We start from the raw sequence: 9351 nt of genomic DNA, 5'->3' as shown, positions 1-9351 counted from the left end.
TGAAATAACTGTAAACTTTCCATGAATGTGTTCTCCCTCCTTCTCTCCTGTGGAGTACCGGAGTGACTGATCTGCAGTAGTTCGGCTCCTGACTCAGATGCTTTGTTCTGAGACTTTTCTAGAGTATGATGGTCAATTATGTTCCGCTGGGATACACGCTGGGCACAACAAATCACTTCAGAACGGCGTCCACACAGAGACCTGACAATGACGACGAGTGAATATGAAGGATTATTGTGAAACACAGATGCTGCGAAAGATCACATGCACGTCAAAGGTTGGGCACAAGGACAAAACCCACAGAAGACAAGAGGACATAGAGAAATGCTTCAACTCCAACAGGACAAGTTGGATTTTGTTTTACCTTTGTTTAGGATTAAGTTTAAGATTAATATTTGAAATAATTTAGAATAATGAGACAGCAGGAGGACAGGTGCAGCTTAACAGCTTAAATTCAGAGACTTTTCCCTTTAAGAAATCAACAACATCATGAATATAATCATCCTCTTTATCTCTAACTGCTCTGTTCCACTGTCACACAGACCTTCACTGCTGACAGCTTCACTTCATCCTCAGTGTCAATATATGGAAACATCCTCTCAGTGAAAGTGTGTGTGAAGGTGTGTATGTGTGTGTTAGTATCAGGATCAGAGAACGACAGCCTTCCTCTGTTCCAGTCCAGATTCACTCTGATCCTCTGGAGCTTCTTCTGAACTCTGAGAACAGTGAGTGGAGCTGGTGGAGACCATGCTGAGTATTTATATATATATTTGTCCATAATCCAGACCGTATGAGTCCCTTCCTCTGGACAGACTCTACTGACACACCCAGTAACCAGTCTGTACTGTCTCCAACCTCGACATCCCAGCTGTGAGTCCCTGAGTTAAAGCCCTCAGAGCCCAGGACAGAGCAGTGATTAAACCTCTCTGGATTGTCAGGAAGCTGCTGTCTCTCTCCTCGTCTCACACTGGTCAGATCTTCAGACAGGATGAGTCTTGGATGAGCAGTGTTTGGGTCCAGAATGAGAGGAGTGTAGGAGACCATGTCCTTCATCTTGTTCCAGATGTTGAAGGTCAGGTTGCCCAGGTGTTTGGCCTGGTCTATCAGAGCTCCTGAGGGCAGCTGTGGATCATCCAGCAGGGGGCGCTGCTGGACTCTTTCCACTGCAGCCTTGTAGTTGAGCAGGAATGAGACGTCTTCAGCTCTCAGCTCCTCCTCTGTGGCTCTGACTGTGTCTGAAAGAGCTGCTATCTCTCTGCTCAGAGCCTCCATCTTCTCCTTCATCATCTGACTCTTCTGCTCCTCTTCCTCCCTCAGTGCAGCCATCCTGGCCTCCTCTTCCTCCTCTAGAAACTGCTGAAGCTTCTTAAACTGCTCCTTAATCTGCCTCTCTGTGTGTCGGGCCTGGACCTTCATGTGTTCTGCTGTTTGATCAAACTTCACTTTAACTTGTTCACAAACCTTTAACTTCTCCTTTAAGGGCTCCAGAGTTTCCTGAAGTTCCTTCTTGTGTTGTCGTGCAGCTTCATCGACGGGTCTGAAACTGTGGTTGCTGTGTTTTTCTGAATCTCTGCAGACGACACACACTGGCTGCTGATGGTCCAGACAGAAGAGTTTGAGTTTCTCAGAGTGCAGACTGCAGAGAGCCTCTGAAGCTCTCTGATCTCTCTCCTGTAAGAAGGCCTCACACAGGTTCTTTAACACCAGGTTACGAGGTGGATCTTCTTTTGAAGATCTTCTCTTACAAACTGGACACTCAGGTGCTTGTTTTTCTCTCCACCAGCTCTTCAGACAGACTTTACAGAAGCTGTGGCTACATGACAGAAGAACAGGATCTCTGAAGACCTCCTGACAGACCGGACAGCAGAGATCCTCCTCTGATCTGGAAGCCATTTTGTCTCTGAAGCTGAAACCCAGCAGACAGCAGGTTACAACAGGAAGTCAGCTGTGTTTCCCTCCCTGCTGTAGAAAGCTGCCTCAGTTACTTTCACTGTGAGTCTCTGAGTGTTTCAGTCAGCAGCAGGTTGCAGTTGAAGTACTTCAGCACTTGAGTACCAGAGGTGGAAAGAATTACATTTACTCACGTTACTGTAATTGAGTAGTTTTTTTGTGTAGCTTTATTCCACAGGGGTTCTGCGCTAATAGGCCACCTCGCTGCACTTTATGAAAGGTACGAGCTGATTTTATCCGCCTCTGAGCCGAGAAAGTTGGTGAGAGAGACGAGACAGAGAGGCAGAACGATCTCTGTGTGAAATGGCGGTCACATCTGCCGCTCTTTTTGCACGCCGCTGGTTCCGCTAAAACCGGACCGCTACGTGAAAGAACACATGGTTGCGGGATAATACTGCAAACTTTTGTTCTGTATTTATCGAATCCGACATATGCGGATATTCTTTCTTTGATCGCCGTATGAGGCGGCTACACCCTCACTCCCCCCGCTTCCCCTCCCGACTCTCTCATCCCTCAACGCCCACCCCCTTACAAATCTACGCCAAACACACACAAGTAGCATGAAATTAATATAAACAGCAACCAATGAACCCTCCTAATCCGGGTGTTTTTAGATCCCTTGGTACATCGGGGACCAATTTAAGTGCGACACACAACAAACAAGAATGCTGGGCTGTTGCATCAAATAGACATTACATGGCAATATTTGCTGTATCATTTACCCGCTAATGTGGCGGGTAGCCTTCCAACATTTAGCCGCCAAATCGAAAATTCACTCACATTTGGGGGGTGGCGTGTGGTCATTTCCATCCCTGATACTAACGTTTATGACATCCCATTAAAATGACCACCTGTTTGAATGTAAATAGGGAAATGACTTCATATACAGTCCAGTGTTCCCTGTTTTCTCGCCAGTCTAATCTGTTCCGCCACAGTTTCTTAATGACGCGAAAACATTCTCAGATTTCTCATTATAACATTTAATGTCGTTGTTGTTGACCATTGATTTGGCAAAGTATCTGTCAAAAAAGTGAAGGCGCCATATGGCTTTGCTCCCTTATCAAATCGCAAAAGACTGCAATATAATTAAATAAATAAGATGTTTAATCAATATAAATGTTACTTTTGGAGGTTAAAAAAGTAACTAAGTAGCTTTGAGCTACTTTTTACTGTTACTTGAGTAGGTTTTTATACCTGTAATTTTACTTGTACTTAAGTAAAAGTTCATGAAAGTAATTGTACTTTTACTTAAGTAGAATATTTTTGTACTCTTTCCACCTCTGTTGAAGTCACAGCTTTGTAATGAAGGTAAATCCCGTCTGTCTGTCTCTGTGTCTCTTCTCTCTGAGAACTGAACAGAACAGTTTCCTGGTTTGACTCAGTCAGGTGAGGGGCGGAGCTTTGTCAGACCACGTCTGCTAAAACCGGTATTTTCACCTGTAACACAGGGTGTGTTTCATTCCTAAGTCATGATTCACTGCTGGATATGTAGACTGGCGGTGTGCAGCAGGCTGTTGCAGCAGCTGTGTTTATGTCCACAGTAGTTTGATCGAAGTTTATTGTACCTGTGGAGTTCAAATATAACTTAGTGGAGTCCCAAAGTATTCTGGATTTGATAATGTGGATATTGTTGAATTGTTAGTATGTCCCATAAGAGGTACCATGGGTCAGAGGAGTTTCTCTGCCTTCATGTAAACACTGACTCTGAGTGAATGAGCATCAGAGAACCAGCCAGCAGTGAAATCAGGAGCTGTTCAAACACTGGAGGAGGAGTGTCAGGGTGGAAACAGCTTGGAGCCGCCTCAGAGTCTTGGCTTGTACAATATTTGGAATAAAAAGCATTTAGCTTTGTTAGCTGCCACAGGGAGAGGTGTATGTTAAACACTGAGTCAGCTGCCTCTGTCTCGTCTTCCTCCTTACAAGAGGCAGTATTTAACTGTAAATATCTAAATCTTTACTCAGCTCCATTTGGTAGTTTTACCACAATTAAATAAAATTGTTGTAACCATGGTAACTGAACCTTCCTTTGTCCTTGTATGTTGTAGTCGTGTCGGATTTTCTGCTGACAGTACAATACAATCATCACCTGTTGGCAAACAAATGTTTCTAAATCAATATATAATGCCAAGTATTTTAATTTCTTCTGCAGGATCGAATATTAGCAGGTTCACATGTTTGGTTCAGACAAACATCTCAGCAGCTGTTGGACGGATTGTGATGAAATGTGGTTCAGACCTTCATGTTTCCCTCAGGATGAACTGTAAGAACTTTGGTGATCCTCTGACTTTGCATCTAGCGCCATCATCAGGTCAACATGTTAATGTGTCCAACACTTTGGTTTATGACCAAATACCTGCAGAATTGATTACATTCCCATCATCCTCAGCTGCAAATGTTAGCATGCTAAACCTGCTATACCTGCCAAACATCAGCATGTTAGCATGCACCACTGTGCCTAAATACAACCTCACTGAGCTGCTAGCACCGAATCCAAAATGTAGGACGAAATTTGCAGATGACATGAGCTGACGCCTCTGGTCTCAGATACATTCATCCATTTCCATCATAGCGCTACAATTCAACAATTGTTGTTAAGATGAATCCAGAGTGCATTTAGGAGAATTTAATTTGTATTTCAGTGGTGAACTCAACTTTAGTGATGTGACATGTTAAAGCTGTGATCAAGATTCACTACAGGAGTGACCTGAACAACCTTCCAGTCTGTTTCTGCTGGTTTCACCAATATCTGCAGTAGTAGGGCTGACCCCGAATAGTCAAAGATTCAATGCTCCGATGGGCGGAGCTTGATTCGAATGTCAATCTCAGAGTCGAAGCTTCATAACGACGTTATTAAACAAGGATCACGCCATTTTGGAGATATGGGGGTGCTCAACGTGTGATTTTACATAGAAATACCAGTTTTCTCCCAATAAGATGATATACAGCCTGTTACAATATAAATAATGAAAAAATGTTAAAAGAAGAAAGCTTTTAATAAATGTTTTTAAAGTGCGTGAATAAATCCAAAATTGTAACCCTAACCCTTGGTCGAAGAGGAACACTTGCTGAAGAGACGGAGCCCCAGCTTCCCCGGTGTTGTTCCGACTTGTCCGCACCTCACAGGACGTATGGATAATTTTTCACCATTGATAAACCACTCAAAGAATATTATATAGTTTTTAAACAATTCCTTGAAATAGACCTGTGAGGAACTGCGACGTGCATGCAGTTTTTGGCCACACAGCAGGCCCGCAAAACACTGCACAAGACCAGTGAATGACAGGTGAGAGAGAGAGAAAATGGTCAACAAAAAGCCTCAGTTTAGCTGGAAATGTACAGTGTAAGCAGTGACTAATAAGTAGACTGCAGCTCTGCAGCTTCTTAAGATTATAGCAGAGCTACCGTGTGTAACCCCTGCCCCCGCAATCGGCGTGCACAAACACACACTGATTCGACTATCAGTCGACTATAGACAAGACTGCACAATTCTGATTCGACTATGTAAATCCTTAGTGGGGGACAGCCCTAAACTGCAGCGTCTAAACAGCCGCTGGCATATGATGATAACATTCACTGCTTCTACCGTCAAAATGGAGGCATCTTTATCATAAAAATAGTGTTTGAAATGTCCTACATTAAGAAACTAAAATCCATGCCGTGCCTCTACAGGAGTAGCGTGAGAAACACAAAATGGGATTAATTCTAGAGATCAGGCCCGGAGGCAGCTCGGCACAGCCTGTGCACTTTGCTGCACTCAAAGATAATTTTCAAACTTGTGTTTCTTTTCTCTGTCGTTTATTTTTCTGCCCACTTTTGACAGGTACATCGAGCTTTCCTGTATTACTACGGGCGAGACGTATTCATCCCGGGGAACAATGACCGTTTCATCTGAAATGTATGGATTTCAGAGGCCTGTCTGTGCTGCAGCTTTTCAAAAGGTTGTGAGGGGAAGATTGGTGGGCAGCTGGGATCAAGGTGACAATCATTTATTTCTTGACATCCTTTTTTCCTTCAGGTTTCCTCCAGCGAAGGTGAACCTGTTGTGAGAAATGACTTTCACTACCGTTCCTAGCAACACAGGAAATGCCACTGAGCAGCCTGTTCAACAAGTCATGAAGGAGAGATGCTGAGTGGTTAAGGAGCGGTGCTGTGATGGACTACCAACAAGATGAACCTGGTTGTCCTCTTTATGTACGCTTATTCACTTCACCTTGTGCTGATTCTAAAAAAGATCAATGTGCATATTGCAGTGTTGATGAGTTCACATGGGAAGATCTGATCTGTGAATATTTTAGTTGATTGGATTGAATGTGGCTGAACCGTCTCATCTGTTACACTCAGTGAACTAGAAATGGTTGATCTCCCACCTGAAGGCGGACTCATCTCCACCAAAGATGAAATGAGATGAGGGTGGTGTCGTCTGCAAACTTCAGTAGCTTGACGGTCTGGTGACTGGAGGTGCAGCTGTTGGTATAAAGGTAGAAGAGCAGGGGAGAAAGAAGGCAGCCTTGAGGGGAACCATTGCTGATGGTCCTTGAATCAGAGACATGTTTTCGCAGCTTGACCAGCTGCTTCCTGTCCGTCAGGAAGTCAGTGATCCCCCTGCAGGTGGAGTCAGGCACGTTCAGCTGGGAGAGCTCGTCCTGCAGCAGGGCCGGGATGATGGTGTTGAAAGCAGAGCTGAAATCCACAAACAGGATCCTGGCGTAGGTTCCTGGGGAGTCCAGGTGCTGGAGGATGTAGTGAAGGGCCATGTTTACTGCATCATCTACAGACCTGTTGGCTCTGTAGGGGAAATGAAGGGGGTCCAGGAGTGGGTCTGTGATGGATTTGAGGTAGGACAATACAAGTCCTGTGGTCCTTGGTTTTAGGGGATGGGGATAATGGTGGGGGATTTGAAGCAGGCTGGCACATGGCATGTCTCCAATAAGATATTGAAGAAGTCTGTGAACACCAGAGACAGCTGATCGGCACAGTGCTTCAGGGTGGATGGGGAGACAGTCTAGCCTAGCTGCTTGCTGGGGTTCGGCCTGCTGAACAGTCTGTTGGCAGGATGACCAAAGTCATTAGGGAGGGGGAGCCTCTGGGGTGGATAGTTGTTAAAAGGCCCAGGCCCACGCTGAGGTCTTTCAAAATCGACAGCAGAATCCATTTTTTCATTGGGCAGGCAGAAGTCATTTCAACTTCCAAATTATTTAAACAGGACATTTTTTACTTTTCAAAGCGTCTCAGGTCACATAACTGGCTGCAGTTCAAAGTGCCTGCTATCAGAACAGAGGCTGGAAGCCCGTTCTGTTATGGCCCCTGGTCTTGGAAAGATGTGCAGACCAAGCTCAAACTTCAATAATCCCTCAACTCTGAATGATTTTAAACAGAATAAAGGAGGTGGTCACTGCTAACTGCAGCTGCTTTGCCAATTCTATTACCACTTAACTCCTAATTAGATCTATGATCTTATACTGTTGTTTTTATGTAGGGTATTATGTAATACCTAAATGTTTGTGTTGTTGTGCTGTGTCTCGGTGTTGTACAAAATGTTGTTGTGATTGGTTTCTTATTGTTGCTTGGTTATTTGTTTGATCCTGCTATCTGACCCTGTCTTGACTAGGTCTCACTTGTAAAAGAGGTTTTAACCTCAATGTGACTTTCCTAGTTAAATAAAGAAGACGTTAAGAAGAAAAGTGTTTTACTGCAGGAGCAATGGTTAGAGCACCTTGGACAGAATGTCCAATAATTCCACTGATGACACCGAAAAGTGGAAAATAAATCTGCTGGCTGATGTTCGTCTCTGGTGAGAGTGCTCCGTGTTCACTGACTCATCACAAACTGAATTTACAAACAAAACATGACAAAAAAAGCAGCAGCCATCAGCGACACCACTAACTCTCCTGTAGATTCGATTTGAGTTTCTGAGCTGTGAGTATTTTGTTTGTGAGTATTTGGACTCGCCTTGATAGCTTGGATGGAAGCATGAATGGGCTCACGAGGTCTTTGTGCATCAGAGGAGCAGCACAGATAAAGGCTCGGTTCCATTTGTTGGATTTTAAGAGTTCCGATTGAATTCTTTTCAGTGAAAAGACCGGATACAGTTTTCTTTTGAACGAGGTCAGTTTGGCCCACATAACGTGGCAGCGCTCACGGTCACTCGTCAGAGGTGAGGCCAGTGGTTGAGACAACATATGTAAGAACAGGCATGCCTGTTCATTCATGCGCCTCTAATCACAGCATATTCAGCATTGCACAAGGTACAAGGTTGTTTGTTAGACATTAAACAGCACAAGGCTGCATAACGAAATGAAATTTGTAGTTCCTTCATGCTAAACATACAACATATAATCAAGTGTAGGCCTATATAAAAATATAGAAACCTCAGGACCAGATTTACCAGGACAATGGTGCAGTTTTCCTTGAACAGTATGTATAGAGCGAGGGGACGGACTACGTGGGTTCATGAGATTTTGCAGGCCAGGAAATACCTCGGCAAAGAGGCTCATCGTTTCGTTCAAGACCTGAGATGGCTTGGTGTTTGTCCCGCCCCTCCTGCACTGTGACTGGACGGCTGGGTAAAAAGTGACAGTGACGAGCGCTGCGTTTTGCCCATAGTTGAACGTTTTTCAATTCTCGCCAACTGGAATTAAACGCTCAGCGCCTCGTTACGCTTCTGGAGTTTTTACCATGTTGTAAATATGCAGCGCTCCCATTGCGATGAACTTGAAAAACAACGCTGGCCTCAGGAGAAAACGCTTTGGTGGACACGGGCCGTAAGAGATTTGCTTGCAGTTGTTTATTTATAAAGGAAATTATAAAGGTATTTTCAGTTCTTTTTACTAACCCATAGTGCAAAATAGAAACAAACAGCTTTTATAAATACGCATGTTGATAGATTATATTTATCACTTAACAAAATGCAAAGTGAGTGAACACAAGAAAAATCTAAATTAAAACCCTTTGCCTGTCTCCTCCTGTGTTTTGCTAACAAGTGCAATCCGTCCTGACTGCAGCTGAATTATTAATTATTATGCATTAAATATAAGTGTTACTGGTGCTAGATAAGAAGATTAAAGTGGGCTTTTATCGCTGCATGAACAGAGGCAAAGACAAACTAAATGAATCACCGAGGGCTTTTGTTTTCTTTCAATTAGATTTTATCTTGTTTAGTTAACAACATTTTCTCTGTACACTGCATCAAGTTCAAGTCCCATCCTGAAACATGGAAGTTATAAATATATATATAATTGTACCTGTGTATGAGAACAAGGTTCTCTGTGTTTGATGCATGTTGCTTCCTGAAAAATAACGGTTGAGGTGCAGGCAGCCTGCAGGACTGGGAGAGATGATGTTGATGTCAGCACTGGAAAAGTTCACATGTTGGGTTTTTCTTCTGTTAAATTGATGGCGGCC

General features: G+C 43.7%; 1 pseudogene; it reads right to left on the bottom strand.

Annotated features, from left to right (window-relative positions):
* Positions 1 to 432: 432 nt before the first annotated feature.
* Positions 433 to 2026, bottom strand: LOC119886885 (annotated as a pseudogene).
* Positions 2027 to 9351: the final 7325 nt, after the last annotated feature.

The sequence above is a fragment of the Micropterus salmoides genome, unplaced genomic scaffold (genome assembly GCF_014851395.1).
Source record: "Micropterus salmoides isolate LMB-PRFRI ecotype aquatic unplaced genomic scaffold, ASM1485139v1 Ms_hic_scaffold_4, whole genome shotgun sequence".
In the NCBI taxonomy this organism is placed as follows: Eukaryota; Metazoa; Chordata; class Actinopteri; order Centrarchiformes; family Centrarchidae; genus Micropterus; species Micropterus salmoides.
Note: the sequence above shows the minus strand (reverse complement) of the source record. Positions and strands in the feature narration are given on the sequence as shown.